Here is a 22,991-nt window from a genome sequence, read left to right on the forward strand (position 1 = left end):
ACACAGCTGGGACTGCACAGCTGCCACACTGTGTAGAGGTTAAAGAACAACCTCCTCCCTACAGCATTCTTTCACTACCTATGAATTTCTTTAGGTCGATCACGTTCCTGAGACCTAATACCTTCTTACTTTTTGGGTACTCCAGCCTATATGCATTGGCATGTGGTTTTCCTATTATCCTGAAAGGTCCTTGGTATACGAACATGAATTTCTTTGTTTCTGCATTTATTTTCTTTGATTTTTCTTTGGTTTTGACAAGGACTAATTGACCTATTTCAAAGCTAGTAGGTACAGCTTTTGCGTCATGACGCTTCTTCCTTTCCAACGCTCTTTTTCTCATATTAGCCCTAGCCTTTAGTTTCTTCTCGTCTGTGGAGATTTGCGTTAGAATAGGGAGTTCTACCATATCTGCAATCACATTGTGCGGTTCTTGGCCAAACATCAATTCACAAGGTGCAAAACCAGTTGCATCATGTCTTAAGTTGTTAATTACATTCTCAAAATACTTAATGTGCTCTGCCCAACTTGAGTGTTTCCGAGCACAATAAGTTCTGCAAAGCCTATTCAATTCCCTCATAATACGTTCACTCATATTTCCTTGGGGGAAATACGCAGATATTTTCAGATGTTTCACGCCGGCCTTATCTAGACATTCCTTAAATCTATCAGAAGTAAATTGAGGTCCATTGTCTGACAGCAAGTTCTTCGGAACGCCAACGTTCACGAAGAAATCTCTTTCCAACTTTTCAACCAATGTTTTTGCATTTGCTCTTTTAATTGGGTATAATTTAACATATTTACTGAATCCATCCACCACAACAAAAACATGGGTACAACCACCTTTCGAAACAGGAAGAGGGCCAAACAAATCACAAGCCAGTAATTCTAGGGTTTCAGTTGGCTCTACTGAATGCATATCCCTTGTATTCTGGTGTTGGCAGCACGGACTTTCTGGCACACTACACACGATGCTAGACGCTTGGCCACACGGCGGTACATGTTGTCAAATACAACCTTCTCTTGTAATTTTGCAATGCACTTCTTTGCACCGTAGTGCCCATACCTCAGGTGTACATAGTCGATTAGTAAGTCTACATGTTGTGAGGGAAAGCACAGCTTCCACTCAGAAACACCTACCTTTTTCCTCCTAAACAGAATACCTTTATGCAAACAATAGTATTGCGAAACCTTAGGATAGTTCGCATTCCCTAAATATCTCTTCACTAATTTCAGTTGGTCATCTGCATTCTGCTCACGTCTCAAGTTCTTAATCACCCTCTTTAATGCACTTTCTTCCTTTACTTCGTGCAATGCAAACATTCGAACTTCATTTAGGTCGGTGGCTGTAATTCCCGCGTCATCACAGAGCTCCGCACTTCTAGATAACCCATCAGCTACCAGATTGTCTTTCCCTTGAATATACCTAACCTCAAGGTCAAACTGCTGGAGATACAATGACCATCTTACCAAACGAGAATTCCTCAACTTACAGGTCTTTAAAAAGGTCAATGCCTTATGGTCACTGTAAACAATTATCTTGTGACCTAATAAATACTGCTCAAACTTCTGTACCCCAAATACAATTGCTAATGCTTCCAATTCTGAGATGCCATAATTTCTCTCTGCTGCCTGTAAAGATCGACTTGCGAAAGCTATAGTCTTGTGCACTTCTTGTTCGTTCTCTATTTCTACTTGGAATATCTCCACAGCTATACCATACCCACTAGCATCAACAGACATACAGAATGGTTTTTCAAAGTCAGGATGATGCAAAATTGGACTATTAATTAAAGATTGTTTAAGCACCTCAAACGCCTGTTGACATTCTGCTGTCCAAACCCAAGGGGTATTCTTTTTCAGCAAGAGGTGAAGACAGGGAGCATTAAAAGCCTGATCACTAACAAAACGCCTATAGAAGCCGAAAAGACCGAACATTGATCTCAACTGCTTCTTGTTTCTGGGAGCCTCAAATTTTTCAATGACTGCTAGCTTGCCTGGGTCAGGCAGAATACCTTTTCCACTTATCCTATATCCCAAGAAACCTATTTCCTCTTTAACGCACTCTGTCTTTTCAATCTTTAGTTTCATGCCACCTTTCTCAATAGCCTCTAACACTTCTTCTAATAAAGCTATGTGTTCTTCCCAGGTAGGAGTTGCTATTAACAGATCATCTACGTAAACTGTTATTTTATTGCTTAAAGCTGGTCCTAAAACATGGCACATCACACGTACGAAGGCACAAACAGAGATATTAAGTCCGAAAGGTACCACACGGTATTGGTAACAAACTCCTTCGTACAAGAAAGCTGTGTACTTCCTTGAACTTTCCGCCAGTGGCAAATTCCAATACCCACACGTGATGTCCATGGACGTTAAGAATTTTACTCCCCGGAATTTTTGCAGTAACTCGTCCATGTTCTGCGGTCTATCACTTTCCCTAACCACTATTTCATTCAACCAACGAGCGTCCAAGACCAATCTGACACTCCCGTCTCTTTTTGGTACAACAACAAGAGGATTATTGTACTCACTGACCGCTTTCTCAATCACACCCCACTCCAGCATTCTCTGTATCTCCTTTCGAACCGCCTCCTTCCTTGCTACATGTATTTGGTATGGCTTCCTGAAAAACACTTGGCCGGGTTTCACTTGTAATTGACATTCATAACCCTTGATTATGCCAGGTCGATCCGAAAATACCTTATGATGCCTTTTTAGAACCTGTCTCAGTTCTTCCTTCTGATTGGCTGAAATCCTATCGATTTCCTGCAATTTAGTTTCTATTTTGTCTAAAATAATTGCTTCTTCTTCTTCTCCTTCTGTATTCAGCTTATTGTTATTAAGATTAACACCTTCGTCCCAATACCTCCTATTTTTCAGAACTCGTATAGGCAGCTCCCAAGTTCCATCATCAGTTACTACATGTTTATCACTAAAAGGGACTGTAATTACTCCGGTTATTGGCAAGACCATTTTTAACTGGCTTCTTTCAAAGTCAACAACACTCTGATATTTTGACAAGAAATCTATGCCAATTAAAACCTCAATACTGAGATTATTTACAATTAAACATGGATGATCAATTAAATTACCACTTATGTTAAAGGGTAGTAAAGCTTCTTGCTTTATCGTTTTTGACACCTTGCCAGTGGCACCAATTATTCTTAGTCCTGATACCCTCATTACTGTAAGCTTGTCTTTACCAGGTAATGCATCAAAGAAGGACTGCGATATTGCACTCACCTCACTTCCACTGTCTAAGAGACAACGTACATTGATACCCAACATATTCACTATTATTATAGGGTGGCTTATTCTAAGTTGTACAGGTGGTTCCTCAAATTCATCTAATAGTTCCTTTTGGATTTGTCTCCAACTAAAGTGATCGACATCTGTCTTCATTACATTTAGGTCACAGTGTGTAGGGGTTTCCTGAATTACATTCTCAGCTGCTTTTTCCAGTCGATCTATTAATTTTAAATCGAAACACCGCACGACTTCATTACATTTAGTTTGCTGAACATGACCCAAATTACTGTAGTCTGAGCGATTCTGCGCCTCCAGACCGGGCATACCATTAGTTACAGCTAAACCACTTTCACCATTATCGTCGGTTTCCTTCTCAAGTGACAACTGGTCACAGCTACTGGGTTCATCGACCCCAAACAGCCTACCCTCTACATTCCCACTTATCTCCTGTCCTAAATCTATTAGTACATTATCAACATCCTGCACAGGCACTTTAGATAAGAGCACATCATCCTCATCGTAAATATAAGCATGAATTTCTTCTGCTTCTTCACCTGACAATTCAGTATTTTGTAGCTCATCCTTACTGTTACACTGCTGCGCCTTCTCTTTCTCTTCCCACTTAGAAAGCGTCTCTAACACGGTATCTATCAAATACTGTGAGTGATCTAATATTTCTGTTGTATCCTTAGGTGCTACCGACTCTTCATCCACATGTTCAGTTTGAGTATTCTGATCTGTCTTACCAATTCCCTTAACTACTGGCTTAGGAAAAGTAACCGCCTGGTGAGCGCCAGTGTCCTCATAGACGGGAACTAGTTTTCCTGCCTCGGCATACTACTGTTTCCTTTAGTTTCATTATAGTTAGCTGGCATAGCCTTACTTTCCGTACTGTTGTTTACATGCATATTTCTGTTTGGAACAAAATTATTATCCCTTGGACGCCATTGTTGGTTCTGATAATTATTTCCCCAATTCCTACCTCTCTTAGGATGACGAACACCTACTGTTCTGATGTTTACATTGCCATTTTGCTCGTTCCTAAAATTACTATTATTATTATTGGCATTACGGTTATTACGTGCTTGCTCTTCATTGGCAGCAACACGTTCTACACGTTCCAAATACTCAATGAAACGATCCAGATTGTCTCTAGGGGCTGATATAATTCTAGTTTGCCAGTACCATGGCAGTTTAGCTTCCAGACCTAGTATAATCATTTCTGGTTTTAGCTTTTCCGCCAAATGTGACAAACGTGAAATCCATGACCTAGCAAACTCTTTAATGGACTCCTTTCCTGCGTTGAAGCGTTTTCCACTCCAAAATTCTCTCAATACTTCATTTTGCTTATTGCTAGACCAATACTCATTAATGAAAGCTGTTTTAAACTCCGCTAATGTTTTACACTTCAACATAACATCAGCTGACCAACGCATGGCGTCACCTGCTAAATGGCTTCTAATAAACGAGATTTTCTCTCGTTCAGACCAAGTTGATGGAATCACATCTTCAAAATCGTTCCAGAAATCTAGCGGATGGATATTTTTATCTGGATCGAACCGCAAAAACTGCCGACACCCGATAAAAGCGGCGTTTGCAGCTACAACTTGTTGTACATTACCATTACCAGAAGTTACTGAAGCTACTTTACTTTCAATGTTAGCAATGTTAGTACTTATATTTTCTACTTTCATTTCAACATTATCTACTCTTTGTACAATATGAGTAGTGTCAGTTTTGATTGCTTCTACTTCTGCTTGATATATGTTTACTTTTATATTAACATCTTTAAATCTATCTGAGCACAGTTCAGACTCCGCCTCGATCTTTTCTGTTAACTTGTGCTCCAGCTTCGCATCTTCCATTTGGAAGTCTTTGCGAACCTCAGCAACTTCGGATTTAACTGTTTTATACATTTCAGAAAACTGTTGAGCAACCTTTTTCTTAATATCTTCATGATTGCAATCAATTTTATAATTCAAACTGTCTAGATCCTCTTTCAACTTATTGCAACCAGCCTTGAAGGTATCGTCCATTACCTCCAATCGTTTATTAAAATTTGTTTGGCTGGCCACAATTTCAGACTTTAATTCAGCATTACTGCTTTTGACCTGTTCACTTATTTCAGATTTTAATTCAGCTGTCATTTGTGCATTACTGGCAGCTATTGCTTGTAATATAACATTTAGATCCACAGCCCCAGCATCTTTGGGTTGCTCACGAGCTGGCTTTTTATCACACTCAGGTGACGAAAAACTAGCTCCAATACCAGAATCATCAAAACCAAATGAAACTTCTGATTGATTAGTCATATCTAACTGCTCCTTCTTAAACTCTACCATCTCTGATGACTGTTTCATTTTTAATTCATCAGAGAAACTATCATCCAATAAATTTACAATTTCTACTTTCCGCTTTACTACAGGGGTCTCTATTATTGAATCATTGCCCCTTCGCACACTATTGTCAGGAGACAATACTTCATGTTTCACCTTAACATTACTACTTTCATACATATTTACACTTGAACCGTTGTCTGTATTTACAGTTCCCTCAACAGACATAGGTTCTGATTTAAGTTTAACCTCAGCTTCTTTTGACGGTTCCATCGCTGACGGTCTTTTAGTGCAGGTTAGTAAAATTTTTAACAGCTTTTCACTTAACTTAGTTCCTTCTGCACGACGTATAGCGTTGCCGGCGCGGCGTACCAGGATTCCTGATGCGACGTGGCACGTTGAGCTGCGGACGGCTCTCCGACGGCTGTTGTGTGTTTGCGTGGCCCGCAATTGCAGGCTCTGCGCCGGCTGCTCCAGGGGACGACTGCGGTGCGGCGAGACTGGCTTCTCGCGATGCCGGCAGCACCGCTAGACTCAGTGCCAGCTCCGTCAATCCAGATGCGTTGTTAATCCAATTGCGTCGTCCACATGCACACGTAACACATTCACTGTTTTATACTCAGTTGCGTGTCGCATTTCACTCGCGAATCCGAATAGTTAAAAATCACTTTCACTTAGTTGATTTCCCGGCCGATGCACCATATGTGGGGCGGCGGTTAAAAGTTTGTATGAAGTAAACTAAAATCTGATTGCTGGATATATGCTTGCGTGTTGTATTTCAGTTTCTAGCTTTTAGAATGTTGTTAATGCTGTCTTTTGCCGTTCTCAACACTGGCTCTCTATTTACTTCGTGGCCCCCAGAAAGTGATTTAATAAAACTTGGAGCCAGTAAATAGATATCCTAGTGCCCACTTTACCTGAGAATGTTATTATAGCTGCAGCTTATAGCTCTGAGGAATTAGGAGATTGTCCGGGATTTCTAATCAAAAACGGTTTTCCAAAATAGTTGAGTATATTCTGAAATTCACTGATAAAAACCACAAGTATCCCTACAACCTAACTAACAGAGCAGTTCAGAGTCTAATGCGCTGATGCAACTATAAATGTCCGAATTAAATGTTAAAAAGAATGCTCGCCATAATTTGATGAAAATATTTCATCAAACGCCACGCTAAATTTTTGGTAGAATGTCTGTCCCGCGACGGCACGTGAAAAATACGACAATACGCAAACTGAAGCTAGTTAATGAAAATCATTCCAGAATTAACACTTCACATAAAATGTCTTCATGGTTCCGCGTATCTCTAGTAACTTAATACGGCACCCGAGGCTGTTTGTAGCAGATACACTGATGCGACGCGACTACCGACACAGATGGCGTGTCATTCAGCGTCTTGAGAGAACTGGGGCCTTGCTTCCTCGCGTGGCGTCCTTATATATAAAGCCGCGGTGCGGACGGCGAAGGGAACGCCTGATCTTTCCGGCTCTCTCGACTAGCCGCTGGGCTAGTAACGCACCACTTCAAGTTACATAATAATTTATAGCTTCTTTGGCTGATGGCCGGAGAAGCTCTTAATTTAAACGTGCATTCAGCACGCAGGTAAGTATTGATAATAAAATTTTGACGTGGCTAAGTTAAATACTTTGAGCGAGAGAATTAATTAAATTACACTGCACGCAGCAGATGAGCTCTGAACTGTCCCTTTTGAGATCCGCTATCGCTATAATTTTATAGGTATTAAAAAGAAACTTTACACATTTTCATAATCATAGCGGACCTCCAACCTATTTAAATCTAAACATCCTAGCCTTATTTAAAGTCTTAATTTGTGAAATCCAAAGTACTGTTTTTATTAAATCATTATGAAAGATGAATCTAAATATAAATTTTGAAGTCTCTAGCTCTGTTCTGTTGCGCCAATGATTTTTCCAGAAAAACGTCCAAATCTCGGAAATGGCTGAAGTTATCGAACTGATATTTAACACACATTAATTTAGTATTATTTCTGACATACTAGAAAAGTTTTAGTTCATTCGCTTGATTTTTAAGGTATTGCGCAACATTTATGACGTCAGAGCTAGTTACAGCAGACTGGCTGACACACAATGGAAACTGATGTGAATTTACTACAGCGTGAGTAGGCTGCTTCCCTACAAGTTCACTAAAACAGTAGAACCAACAGCCAAGCATCGGTAGTGCCAAATGCAGGAAGAGATTTTAAACGTTATTTAATCAATAGTTCATTAAAACCATCTCCAATGACGTGAAATTTCACTTGGTATATTTATAAACCACAACTAGCTCTAGATGATAATGACCAGACAATCCGCACACAACCTTAAATATCAAAGCGCCGTCAAACTATTCCCATCCCGCCGGAGGTTCGAGTCCTCCCTCGGGCATGGGTGTGTGTGTTGTTCTTAGCACAAGTTAGCTTAAGTTAGTTTCAGTAGTGTGTAAGTCTATGGACCGATGACCTCAGCAGTATGGTCCCATAGAAATTTACACACAGTTTTTGTTACTATTATAGTTGCCAACAAGACAGAACTTTGCAATGCCAGTTTAAATTAGCGGCTGAAGTTTTATACAGATAATAAACTTTGATTCCTGGAACTGACCAATTAACATATTAAAAATTATATTTAAAAAAAGGAATCGCCAAATATCGGCCACACTTGTAATTCAAGATAAATGCATCGGAACCAGGGCACAGCGCAGTTACATGGACTTGCAATACCAAGTATCCCGGACCCATGTGTAAGTGGTTTAAAGAATGACTAGAGAAAATCAAAGTGGCTACACGGAGCAATCACATCCAAAATTTCCACCACAAAATGGCTCACCATTTAAAGTTAGCCCAGTAGCTCGTCGTTTACATGCACGCCAGGGTAAACTCCCGCGCTCTCCTCAGGATCCGAGATAGAGACGACTCTTTAAACAGAGCCTATGTTGACCGGTGACTGCTTCCGCACTCCAGTGCCGCTCGCCGCCGGACCCAGGCGCCGGAATGTCAACACCGTGCGTCCTCGCAGTACACCAAGCGCCGACTCACTACTCGCGATGCTCCGTGCGCTGTCTTCCCTCCGTCACTACCCCGACCGAGTCTCACCTTGCGAGCCGCAGCCATCGTAAATGGAGGTCGCTAGGCAACCAGCACGCCGCAAAGCGAGCTACTTCGACAGAGAAACTATCCTGTCAAGAGCATCGCAGGAAGTCACGGCTCAATATTGAACGGGTAATTCAATACTTAAAGAGAGATGAAAATCTAATAGTTACGGAGCACTGGAATGCGCTTGTAGGGGAGGCAGTAGAAGAAAGGGTTACAGGAGAATATGTGCTTGGTATTAGGAACGAAGGAGAGAAAGACTGATTAAGTTCTGCAATAAATATCAGTTAGTAATGGCGAATAATCTGTTCAAAAATCACAAGAGGATGAGGTCTGCTTGGAAAAGACCGGGACGTACGGTACATTTCGGGTTAGATTACATCATGCTCAGGCACAATTCCGAAATCAGATACTGGATTGTAAGGCATACGCAGGAGTAGATAGTGACTGAGATCACAATTTAGTAAGGATGAAGAGTAGGCTGAAGTTTACGAGACTTGTCAGGAAGAACCGTCGGTCAAAGAAGTAGGATACGGAAGTACTAAGGAAAGAAGAGCCATACTTGAAGTTCTCAGAGGCTGCAGATACCGCTATAAGGAATAGCTCAGTAGGCAGTTCTGTTGAAGAAGAATGGACATCTCTAAAAAGGACAATCACGGAAGTTGGAAAGAAAAATGGTAGGTACAAGGAAGGTAACTGCGAAGAAACCATAGATAAAGAAGAGACATTCAGTAGATCGACGAAAGACGGAAGCACAAAAATGTTAAAGGAAAGCCAGGAATAAAAATACAAGTCTTTTAGGAATGAAATAAATAGGAAGTGCAGGGAAGCTAAGACAAAACGACTAAAAGAAAATTGGGAAGAAATCAAGAAAGAAATGACTGTCGGATGGACGAACTCTGCATATAGAAAAGTCAAAACACTCTTTGATTAAATTAAAACCAAAGGCGGAAACATCAAGTGTGCAACGGGAATTCCACTGTTAAACGCAGACGAGAGAGCTGATAGGGGGAAAGAATACATTGAAGGCCCCTATGATGGGGACGATTCATCTCATGTGATAGAAGAAGAAACAGGAGTCGATTTAGAACAGATAGGGGATCCAGTATTAGAATTTACGAGAGCTTTCCAGGACTTACGATCAAATAAGGCAGAAGGGATAGATAACGTTCTATCATAATTTCTAAAATCATTGGGGGAAGTGCCAACAGACCGACTATTCACTTTGATGTGTAGAATATATGAGTCAGGCGAAATACGATCTAACGACATACGATCCACACAATTCCGAAGACTGCAAGAGCCGACAAGAGCGAGAATCATCGCACAATAAGCTTAACAGCTCATGCATCCAAGTTGCTGACAAGAATAATAAACAAAAGAATGGAAAAGAAAATTGAGGATGTGTTAGATGATGATCAGTCTGGTTTTCGGAAAGGTAAAGGCACAAGAGAGACAATTCTGAAGTTGCGGTTAATAACAGAAGCAAGACTAAAGAATAATGAAGACACGTTCACAGGATTTGTTGACCTGGAAAAAGCGTACGACGGTGCAAAATGGTGCAAGATGTTCAAAATTCATAGAAAAATAGGGGTAAACTGTAGAAAGAAACGGGTAATATACAATATGTACAAGAGCCAAGAGGGAATAATAAGAATGAACGACCAGGAACGAAGTGCTCGGATTAAAAAGGGTGTAAGACAGGGAGGCAGTCTTTCGTCCCTTCTGTTCATTCTGTACATCGAAGAAGCAATGATGGAAATGGAATTAAAATTCAAGGTGAAAGGATATCAGTGATGCGATTTGCTAATAACATTATTAAGCTGACTGAAAGTGAAGAAGAATTACATGATCTTCCGAACGGATTGGACAGTCTAATGAGTATAAAATATGCACTGAGAGTAAATCGAAGAAAAACGGAAGCAATGAGAAGTATCAGAAATGAGAACAGCGACAAACTTAAATCAGGATTGATGATCACGAAGCAGATGAAGAAAACCTTATACCTATGCAGCAAAATAAGCAGTAACAGACAGAGGAAAGAGGACATCAAAAGCACACTAGCACTGCCAAAAAGAGAGCGTTACTGGCTAAGAAAATTCTACTAGTACCAAAAACAAGCCTTAATTTGACGAAGAAATTTCTAAGAAAGTACGTTTAGAACACAGCATAGTATGGTAGTGAAACATGGGCTGTGGGAAAATCGGAACAGAAGAGAATCGTAGCATTTGAGATGTGGTGCTACAGACGAATGTTGAAAATCAAGTGGACTGCTAAGATAAGGAATGAGAAATTTCTGCGCAGATTCGGAAACACTGACAAGGGGATGGGACATTATGATAGGACATCTGTTAAGAAATCAGGGAATGACTTTATGGTACTAGAGGAAGCTGTAGAGGGCAAAAACTTCAAGGAATATAGAGATTGGAATACATCCAGCAGATAATCGAGGCCTTAGTTGCAAGTGCTTCTCTGAGATGAAGCGGTTGGCACAGGAGAGGGAATCGCGGCTGGCAGTCAGACACGAGCTATGGAAAACAAAACAAAAAAAAGTCTGCGGTGACGGGATACTCCGGGCTTTGAATGCTGTACAAAAACAAATCGTGTGGCTGTTTGCTGGAAGCACCTCATGTGTTTCAATGTTGAAGGCAACATGTTTCTTGAGTGCGTTGTTGCATGCGACAAAAGATGGTGCCACCACTGGGAGCCAGAGTTGCAGTTTTTCCCGGACATTTTGTCTCAACTGCAGACGAGACACGAGGTTTCATGGAATAAACAAGCAGTGGGCGTCGGTAAGAAGTGAAGTGAGCATCACCTTGCCAGCAGATGAGTGGCTCTTGAGCTCCTTGGGACGAGGGACAATGGATAGCTGTTCTCGACTGTACGGCCTTCGAATGGAAATTTTTTGATCGCCACGTACTCGTTAAGGAAAGATCTGGCGTTGAAAATGATGAAAAACAGAGTAGCTGCTTAGAGCCACGTATCAGAACGTGTAAGTTTGTATTTGAGACAAAACCTGTAGAACACTAATGAACGAGTAGGCAGCAGGAAGACCAGTCAAAATGGACTCTGTGCATACTTTCCGTAAATAATAAAGAGAAATAGAAAACCGATTAAGTGTTTCTGTTTTGTTTGCACAAAACAGAATGGCCTAAACAAGAAAAACTTCAGAGACTTCAGAATCGTATTACCACAAACTTTATTCAACAAAATCCGACGTAATGACAGCCCAAGATGACTTGTAATTGAGGAGTTTGCTGAAGGTCTGTACCTGGAGCATGGTTCTATCAGGAAATAAGAGACAACTGGCCAAATGTTAAATATGAAGCTTCACAAGTAATCAAAGAATAGAATTCATAGATAAATTTGAATTGAAGAGCTTCAACACATTCATCAGATTTCTCAAGGCTACAACTTCTGCTTGAATGACATCAGTTCTTGCGATAGATTTTAACGTAAGCATACTAACTTTTTATTTTCAAAAGAACCACGTGCCTTTACAACGGTACATCTCCTACATGTATGCATGTGGAACCGTGGAGTACGTTTTATAGCTACTTTTAGGGTCAAAGTTTTCACAGCCTTTACAAATGTTCAGTGTGCCCTCCACTGGATGCACGACAAATATTCAGATGGCAAACAAACTCGTCCGATACTTTTACGAGCACGTTTGGAGTTCCTACATTCACTGCTGTTGCTATGAGGCGACGCAGGTCACTCTAAGTTGTTAGAAGAGAGCAACCTTTTTTCAAACCACCAGAACAACAATTTAAAAAATCTGATAACGTGAAATGAGGCGATCTTAGGGGCCTGTGGCTCAATGCAACATCCGTATGCCACATGCGGCCGGTTCGTCGTTGAGGTAGCTTAGTGCTAAGAAATAAATTCTGCTTCCAGGCCAGTCCTGTTGAAACGGAGAACACGAAACGCCTTTACCTGTTGTTTTATCCCCATCTTAGATCAACGCTCGTTCGGTAATAAGCGAGCGAGCAAGCCGGCAGGCGTGGCCGAGCGGTTCTACGCGCTTCAGTCTGGAACCGCGCGACCGCTACGGTCGCAGGTTCGAATTCTGCCTCGGGCATGAATGTATGTGATGTCCTTAGGATAGTTAGGTTTAAGTAGTTCTAAGTTATAGGGGATTGATGACCTCAGATGTTAAGACCCATTAGTGCTCAGAGCCATTTGAACCATTTTCGAGCGAGCTAGCTGAACAATGGAGACATCTAGTGGTGATGAACCGGTAAAGTACAACTGGTGCTAAGGTAAAGTTTTACTTTCGACATGCGAGTTAAAATTTACAAAACATATCTATCATGTACTTCATTGGTTCACAGGCATCGACTCGGACTCGTTAGAAGAGCGCAGGTGCCTAGTGGTAGGGCTGTAACGTCATCGTAGACGAATCATAGAGCACGACGATAGCCAGTGCTCCATGCCGGAGAATTGGGCCGGGATCTTCGCACCCGTCACGCGGGAAATGCGCGGCCGCAGATCGAGGCCAAGGCGTGCGGGCAGAGTGTTGGCGCCCAGTTTAAGTGTGTGGACCGATTCTCTGTGTTCGGATTCATTCGTCTGCGGTCGATGATGCCTTAGTACCGCCAATGCTGGTTCCCATGCCTGGATGAGTTGAAGTCCCGTGCCTCTGTTAATCAGGTTGTTACTCATACGTATTTCGACTGCTTTTTTAATGACAGAGTCCCAGCACGTGAAAGCGGACGAAGGCATCGTTGTTTCTCCGTAACTGAAGCTGTGCCCCGTCTCAAGACAGTTTTCAGCCGCAGCAGACTTTTCTGGCTGATCCAGTCTGGTGTAATGCTTATGTGCAGAACACCTATCGTTAACAGTGTGACACGTCTAACGTACCAGCAGAGCTTAACCATCTTCGGTCTGTGTTTGTACAAAACGTGTTTTCTGGTAAACAGATCCGTAATGCATTTCATCTTGCTCGCACCAAAACTCAAGAATAGCCAGAAGAAATGGAGAACTCTACGAGTATGGTTTTTCTACCTTATGTTGGTGGCTTGTCCTTAAAGATTCGCAGGCTTTTCAAAAAACATCAAACAAAATGTGTCTTTCGCCCTCCAGCGTGACTGCAAACTATGCTGGGTTCTGTTAAAGACAACTTGGGTTTAAGGAGACCAGGGATATATAAAATACAGTGCCAGTGTGAGAAATCATACTTTGGCCAGACGTTACAGCCCCACCCCTAGAGGCTTGCTCTTTTTTAGCCAGTCAGCGTGTATATTGGCGAGCCACTGCAGCAACACGATGGTAAACACCTGAATACGACGAGCAGCTGTCTCTTTGAAGCCGGCCGTGGTGGCCGAGCGGTTCTAGGCGCTACAGTCTGGAACCGCGTGACCGCTACGGTCGCAGGTTCGAATCCTGCCTCGGGCTTAGGTTTAAGTAGTTCTAAGTTCTAGGGGACTGATGACCTCAGAAGTTAAGACCTATAGTGCTCAGAGCAATTTTGTCTCTTTGAAGTACTGTGCAGCTTCCATAACATATCCGACGCGAAACCCGTGAACAAATGAAGCAGTTGTTACGTCTAAAATGTCTCAAACAGCATATCTATCATGTGGTCCTGTGAAATTGTATAACTCTCTTCGAAACATTATGTCGTGGATTGTGGAACTGGAAAAAATGATACGGAGTCCCTATACGGAAGAAGGAATGGATGAGTTTTGATGCGTCCATGTAAACTCAACTTGACATTGGCTGTAGCCGTAGTGAAAACGTACTGCACAAGAAAGTGCTTATAAAATACAACGGGTGGACAGAAATTTGGAAATACCATAAACGCTTCACCATTCCTAATATGGCGTAGAAAAATCATTGGCACTCAATATAGCTTCTAGTCGTCTCAAAATGGAGAAATATAGGTCCTGTATGGTTTTCAAGTGAATTTGCAATATCATTTTTCCTGCAAAATAGTGAAAAGCTGAGGTAACGAGGATGGGGGTGAAGAGCGATCATTCAACTTTCTCTCCAATGTAGGCCAGTGGCCAGGAGAGATGAGGCAATTCATTCTTATGCTCAGACAATCAATCCTCGATATTGTGAGCTGTGTGAACAGGGGCCCTGTCGTCGTGGAGCCCAGAAAAACCGTTTCGGACACAGTGTACCACCGGATGCACCGGATCATCCAAAATGGTCACATAATCCTTGGCAGTAATGCGATCTTGCAGAATACACATGGGGCCCGTGACATACCACTACATGGCTGCCTGTATAATCAACGAACCCCGACCATGTTTCACTTTTGGGATGTAAACGCAGCCGCAAGTTCGAAGCTGTGTGGAACACGACTCATCTGACCAAGTAATTTTCTTCCATCGCTCCGAAGTCCAGGTTTTATGCCGTGGGCACCACGTTTTCCTGTTACGGGAATTTGCATCAGTGATGAGCGGTTTCGGAATTCCATTTCGCCCTGCAGTTCCCAGCTTGTGGAGCTCGATTTGTTTTGTTTTGGTGCTGACGGAGTTCGCGACTATGACATTCAGTTCTGCAGTGACTTTTGCAGCTGTCATTGCCTTATTTCGTAGCAGTCCTCTCCAATGGCTGTCTGTGGCCATTATTCGACACACAGTTTCGTCTGGGTTGCGACTTAGTGGAAGACGGTCTTCCGCTTTTTCTGTAGACGGTGTAAATCTTGGATGCAGTGCCTCTTTCAACACCAAATACTACAGCTAAAATGATTACAGAGGCACCCATCATATGATCACCAAGAATTTTGGCACGTTCCAATTCATTTAGTCCCGATATAATACACAACTACACAGGACACTGTTCTGACCATGATTGACACTTGCAACATACTGGGGACATTTCACAGCTGCCGTTCTTGGTCAAAGATAACAGCGAAACCTGAAGGCTTCGGTAGTGCTGTCTACGGGCTATACGCCCCACAGTACAAGTTCCCTTTTCACAGCAATGGCTTACAAGCGGCCTAACCTCAGGGGTTTAAATAAGTAGGCGATAGGGCTTCAATCATGTACTCTGCCTTGGCCAGTAGACGGCAGAGGCAGCGCCGCCAGAGGTCTCTGGCCTAGTGGACTGTTTGCCTCCGTGGGCCACATGAACTCAAATGGTTCCATTAGTGGTGGGTAGTGTTTAACGTCCCGTCGACAACGAGGTCATTAGAGACGGAGCGCAAGCTCGGGTTAGGGAAGGATCGGGAAGGAAATCGGCCGTGCCCTTTCAAAGGAACCATCCTGGCATTTGCCTGAAACGATTTAGGGAAATCACGGTTCCATTAGTATCTGCATGCGGCCTAGGTATTTAGGGCGGCGCGAAACGGCACCGAAGCATCTTCGGTCGAGCTCTGGGCCAGGTCTTCGATTATATTGGTTTTTTCGACGCCAGTGTAACCCGACAAAACCGATCAAAATAACCGGTTTTTGAAACAACCGATTTTCGGTTTTTTATTCCTATTATTTTCTGCAATAAACGTAGAAATCTAACAAAGAGCGAAATATTTTAACTCACAACAGTTTCAAGATATAAAGAATCAGCATATTAAATTAAATCACCAAATGAAAGAAAGTTCGTTCACCATTCGCTGCTCTTCCCGAAAGGTGGTAGATGGTTGAATAGTACAAAAAATCACCAGTATTCTCCTATATTAACTACATTTTTTTTGGAATTCGGCACAAAAATCGTATTGTAATCAGCGCTTATACTACTATGTACGTCTTACGAATAGTCAGTGCTTAACGGTGACTACTGAAGTTGATGGACTCTGTTTTTCGTTTTAATTTATCCGTTTTCAATGGCTACAACCAAACAGACACAGGCATCAGACCAGTTACTTCCTGCTTTATTGTATACTATGAATTGTCGCTAAGTTTTAAATTTATTACTGTTAGCATCATTTCGTTCTTTTTTTATGATTTCAAATAAATACATACAAATCTCTAATCTTTTAAAGGATAATGAAGCGCTGTACTTCACTGGTGCCTCACTTTGTAAAAATATTTTCAGACTAGGGTTGGTTCCATTCTGGAATACAACCAGTATCGTGTGACGATAGCGAAAAACTACCATATAGACCAGGTGGGGACAACTCTTGTACACTGCATACACATGAATATTCTAAATCACAACACACAGCATCAGGTACAGTATTGTCTCAGTACAGTATTGTCTCAGCAATACAGTACCACTTCTTGAGGCGTGTGTTTGTTGCTGTTTCCTGTCGGTATTATTATTAAAGTAGCACTGATAGCTTTTCCCATTTTCTACGTTTAAACCCTCAACATTTCAAACCAATGCAAATTTTACGAATGAAAATTACTACTTTTTAAAAAAGGATTTACTGATGTGGTTACTTGTTATTTCGGTATTTTTCCTCGATTTAGTAAAAAATTAAAAAAACACTTGATATAACAGGGATCTAACAAATGCCGGAAACTACCGGTTATTCAGAACCAAAATACCGATATCGGACCAGTCCGTTTTTCCAATCGCTGGCACGCCAAATGCACCCGCAATTCTTCAGAGTCTCGGTCGGAACCTTCGCTAAATACGACGTCTTGCCACACCAGCCACCTTCACCATCATCAGTATACTTACTGCCTCTGCATAAGAGACTACCAGGAACTTCATATCGGCTGTCGACCTTCACAACGCTATTTTGGTCTACTTCTGAGTGGATATTCAACCTTGGCTGTTTAATCATTACTGCCTTTCCCCTTATTTCTCACTTGTGTAAATTCAGTGTCAAGCACGAACTTTCACAAATTATTGTAGTAACTAACTTTTCTCCAACGGAGCAGTATTTCGCATTATGCAGTTTTCAATAATTTATTTTCTTTTTTTTTTTGTTTTGGTTGTGTTCTCATTGCACCTCAACCAGGCTTAGCAGCTGGGATCTGCATTTATGTTCGAGCATGCATTTCTCACCGTATATCCTTAGTTTCGTCCAACCACTGTACGCTCAAAGTGTACAAAATGGAGGACGACTTCACGCAACTAATAAACAAGTGACCAAGAAATGTGAAAAGTGTTTATTGCAACCCTGCATCCCGGTACTACAGTAGATGCTTTTGTTGCACGAATTACAGAAACTAAACTAAACTAAAGTCCTCCCGAAGAGGCCATGAAGGCCCAACGGTACCGACCGGCCTCCGTGTCATCCTCATCCCGCAGGCGTCACTCATATGGATATGGAGGGGTATATGGTCAGCACACCGCTCTCCCGGCCGTATGTCGGTTTCCGAGACCGGAGCCGCTACTTCTCAATCAAGTAACTCCTCAGTTTGCCTCACAAGGGCTGAGTGCACCCCGCTTGCCAACAGCGCTCGGCAGACCGGATGGTCACTCATCCAAGTGCTAGCCCAGCCCGACAGCGCTTAACTTCTGTGATCTGACGGGAACCGATGTTACCACAGCGGCAAGGCCGTTGGTGCACGAATGCCAAAGGAGCGAAAAATTTTCCTTTTTACATTATGTACAAGGTATGCTCAAAAATTAAGGGGAAGTTTGAAAAGTTTCGCGGTCTTTTTTTTTTTTTTTTTTTTTTTGCTTAGAAGTGGTTTCGAGGCTTTGTGTTAAAGCTGTTATAAGAACATAATAAACTTCAATAAGGTTGTAGAAATGGGAGATATTGCTTTTTGATTAGTTGGCAGTGAGTAGACCAACAGTTCACAAGCGGTACTAACGTTTAGAAGGAGGCCAAGAACACTTCGAAGATGACAAGCGTTCCAGCACACCAACAACCAACTAAATCATGGAAAAAGTGAAACAAAATTACGTACGATAGCCGAATCTCAATCAGGGAAGTCGATGATGTAGTTGTTGTGGTCTTCAGTCTTAAGACTGGTTTGATGCAGCTCTCCATGCTACTCTATCCTGTGCAAGCATCTTCATCTCCCAGTACCTACTGCAACCTACATCCTTCTGAATCTGCTTAATGTATTCATCTCTTGGTCTCCCTCTACAACTTTTACCCTCTACGCTGCCCTCCAATACTAAATTGGTGATCCATTGATGTCTCAGAACATGTCCTACCAACCGATCCCTTCTTCTGGTCAACTTGTGCCACAAACTTCTCTTCTCCCCAATCCTATTCAATACTTCCTCATTAGTTATGTGATCTACCCATCCAATCTTCAGCATTCTTCTGTAGCACCACATTTCGAAAGATTCTATTCTCTTCTTGTCCGAACTATTTATCGTCCATGTTTCACTTCCATACATTGCTAAACTCCACACAAATACTTTAGGAAATGACTTCCTGACACTTAAAACTATATTCGATGGAAACAAATTTCTCTTCTTCAGAAACGCTTTCCTTGCCATTCCCAGTCTACATTTCATATCCTCTCCACTTCGACCATCATCAGTTATTTTGCTCCCCAAAAAGCAAAACTCCTTTATTACTTTAAGTGTCTCATTTCTTAATCTAATTCCCTCAGCATCACCCGACTTAATTCGACTACATTCCATTATCCTCGTTTTGCTTTTGTTGATGTTCATCTTATATCCTCCTTTCAAGACACTGTCCATTCCATTCAACTGCTCTTCCAAGTCCGTTGCTGTCTCTGACAGAATTACAATGTCATCGGCGAACCTCAAAGTTTTTATTTCTCCTCCAATGGATTTTAATACCTACTCCGAATTTTTCATTTGTTGCCTTCATTGCTTCGTCAATATACAGATTGAATAACATCGGGGAGAGGCTACAACCCTGTCTTACTCCCTTCCCAAACACTGCTTCCCTTTCATGCCCCTCAACTTTTACAACTGCCATCTGGTTTTTGTACAAATTGTAAATAGCCTTTCGCTCCCTGTATTTTACCCCTGCCACCTTTAGAATTTGAAAGAGAGTATTCCAGTAAACATGGTCAAAAGCTTTAAGTCTACAAATGCTAGAAACGTAGGTTTGCCTTTCCTTAATCTTTCTTCTAAGATAATTCGTAGGGTCAATATTGCCTCACGTGTTCCAGTATTTCTACGGAATCCAAACTGATCTTCCCCGAGGTCGGCTTCTACTAGTTTTTCCATTCGCCTGTAAAGAATTCGTGTTAGTGTTTTGCAGCTGTGGCTTATTAAACTGATTGTTCGGTAATTTTCACATCTGTCAACACCTGCTTTCTTTGGGATTGTAATTATAATATTCTTCTTGAAGTCTGAGGGTATTTCGCCTGTCTCATACATCTTGCTCACCAGATGGTAGAGTTTGGTCAGGACTGGCTCTCCCAAGGCCGTCAGTAGTTCCAATGGAATGTTGTCTACTCTGGGGGCCTTGTTTCGACTCAGGTCTTTCAGTGCTCTGTCAAACTCTTCACGCAGTATCGTAGCTCCCATTTCATCTTCATCTACATCCTCTTCCATTTCCATAATATTGTCCTCAAGTACATCGCCCTTGTATAGACCCTCTATATACTCCTTCCACCTTTCTGTTTTCCCTTCTTTGCTTAGAACTGGGTTTACATCTAATCTCTTGATGTTCATGCAAGTGGTTCTGCCATCAAAGTTCTCTTTAATTTTCCTGTAGGCAGTATCTACCTTACCCCTAGTGAGATGAGCCTCTACATCCTTACATTTGTCCTCTAGCAATAACTGCTTAGCCATTTTGCACTTCCTGTTGACCTCATTTTTGAAACGTTTGTATTCCTTTTTGCCTGCTTCATTTACTTCATTTTTATATTTTCTCCTTTCATCAATTAAATTCAATATTTCTTCTGTTACCCAAGGATTTCTACTAGCCCTCGTCTTTTTACCTACCTGATCCTCTGCTGCCTTCACTACTTCATCCCTCAAAGCTACCCATTCTTCTTCTACTGTATTTCTTTCCCCCATTCCTGTCAATTGTTCCCTTATGCTCTCCCTGAAACTCTGTACAACCTCTGGTTCTTTCAGTTTATCCAGGTCCCATCTCCTTAAATTCCCACCTTTTTGCAGTTTCTTCAGTTTTAATCTACAGGTCATAACCAGTAGATTGTGGTCAGAGTCCACATCTGCCCCTGGAAATGTCTTACAATTTAAAATCTGGTTCCTAAATCTCTGTCTTACCATTATATAATCTATCTGATACCTTTTAGTATCTCCAGGGTTCTTCCATGTATACAACCTTCTTTCATGATTCTTAAACCAAGTATTAGCTATGATTAAGTTGTGCTCTGTGCAAAATTCTACCAGGCGGCTTCCTCTTTCATTTCTTAGTCCCAATCCATATTCACCTACTACGTTTCCTTCTCTCCCTTTTCCTACTACCGAATTCCAGTCACCCATGACTATTAAATTTTCATGACCCTTCACTATCTGAATAATTTCTTTTATTTCATCATACATGTCGTTCGCATATCCCCTGGCTCATTCCATGGAACTCTTTCAGACTTTCGGACATGAAACAGTTGATGGCAGAACTTGTTCCAAAATAGTTGAATTTCGAACAAAAGTAGCAGTGATACGCCGAAAACCGTGTCATCACAGATGATAAAACATGGGTTTACAGATATGGCGTCGAAACAAAGGCGCAATGGTCCTAGTGGGAGCATTCTGGCTTGTCAAGAACGAAAAAAGCTCGACAACTGAAGTCAGATGTAGGGTTATGTTAATTGCGTACTTAAATTTTAACCTCATATTGCACCATGAGTACTTCTTATATGTCCTTTAGCGCCCGAAAACCTCAAACCACACACAGACACACACACTTAGAAGTTCAGCACCGTTTTCATGAATCATTGCGAGCAAATTAAAACACTTGGATTTGTAGCAAAACAGTTCATGACTTTTCCATCACGATAATGTAGCTGCTCACAATTCGTTGCTTGTTTGTGAATTTTTGGTCAAAATCAGTACTGCAATGATGCCACTACCACAATTTTCGCCAGACATGGCCTCATGTGGCTTTTTTAGGTGTTTCCAAAAGTAAAAGGAACCTCTAAGCCAAACCGTTTAACAAGTATTTATGAGATTAAAAATGCATCGCTGAGGAAGGTAAAGGTTCTCCGGATAGATTCCAAGAAGCATTTTAAGATTTGAAAACAGCGATGGCTTAAGATATGTAATAGGTACTATTTTGATGGCATAATACTGATATAGACGAATAAATAAAATTCTTTAAAAAAAGGTTATGGTGTTTTTTGGCCACACATCGTACAATTCTCCACTCTGATGAGCAATTCCCATTCCAGTGACACTTCCTGTCATAGTGAAACAGTTAACCGAAGCATACTCGGGCCCTTCGTTTTTACGAAATCACAAGAATGAAAGCTTGTGCAGAATTTGGAAGAGTAAATAAAAGGTATCGCTAACAGACTGAAGCTCTGATGAGTACAGACACTAATTAATGCTTTACTGAATTTATCTGTGAGATTAAGTTCAATTTTAGAACCTTCTTCTTTTGAAATTAATATCATTCAACTTACTGTCATTCACTCCCATTATTAGTACTGAAAGCCCTCGTAGCACTGTCTCTTTTATTTAGTGCTCAATGTGACTAAAGACTGCCCGTGTACTATCAGACTGTGTTCATGTTATTATGTTTGAGTTTAGAAAAAAGAAAGAACAGCGCCAGCACGGAGTCTACTCACGTGAAAGTGCGTTACGCACTTGACATCCACATCCTGAGAACGGGGCGCCATCAACAGTATCTTAGACGCTGACTCTAAAGCTACGTAACTCGTACGCACGTTGCACAATCTGTATCTGCTGTACTCACCCTGCCACAAACTGCTGCAGATGAAAATTCTATCAGCTTGACTTTTAGGATATATTACACACCGGAAGAGCGTCATCACTTCACTACTGTTTAGAGATATCACATGTGGAAAAGGATTGTTTCACATTTTCCCATTACTTTACTCCCCATATATTTTCTTAGAGTACCTAGTTTTCTATAGCAGTCCTAGTTTTCCTATTAGTTTCCTTAGGTATATGATCGTGTGCTCTGCTCCAAAACGTAGTCCAACTGTTGACTGTTTTATTTTCACCATGACGCAACGGCAAATGACTTTTCCAGACATTTGTGGCAATTGTTTTCTTCTATTTCCTATACAATTAGAGCCGCTAACGTATCACAATTAAAACGAACCACCTTGTAGCTACATGGAATGTTTTCGCGGATGCGAATACGGACAGCCATCAGCTGTATAAGGGAATAATGACGATGAGAATTACTGCCGGACCGACACTTGAACCAGTCTTACCACTTTACGCTAGTGGTCTCCTTACCCGCTTTGGCTATCCGTGCAAGACTCACGCAAGACCTATACTTCCATATGTCGTCCTTCATACGTCAAAACCTGCACTCGTACACATTACGTAATTCTCAAGCTGGGGGAGGACATTT

The sequence above is a fragment of the Schistocerca piceifrons genome, chromosome 2 (assembly GCF_021461385.2).
Source record: "Schistocerca piceifrons isolate TAMUIC-IGC-003096 chromosome 2, iqSchPice1.1, whole genome shotgun sequence".
NCBI lineage: Eukaryota > Metazoa > Arthropoda > Insecta > Orthoptera > Acrididae > Schistocerca > Schistocerca piceifrons.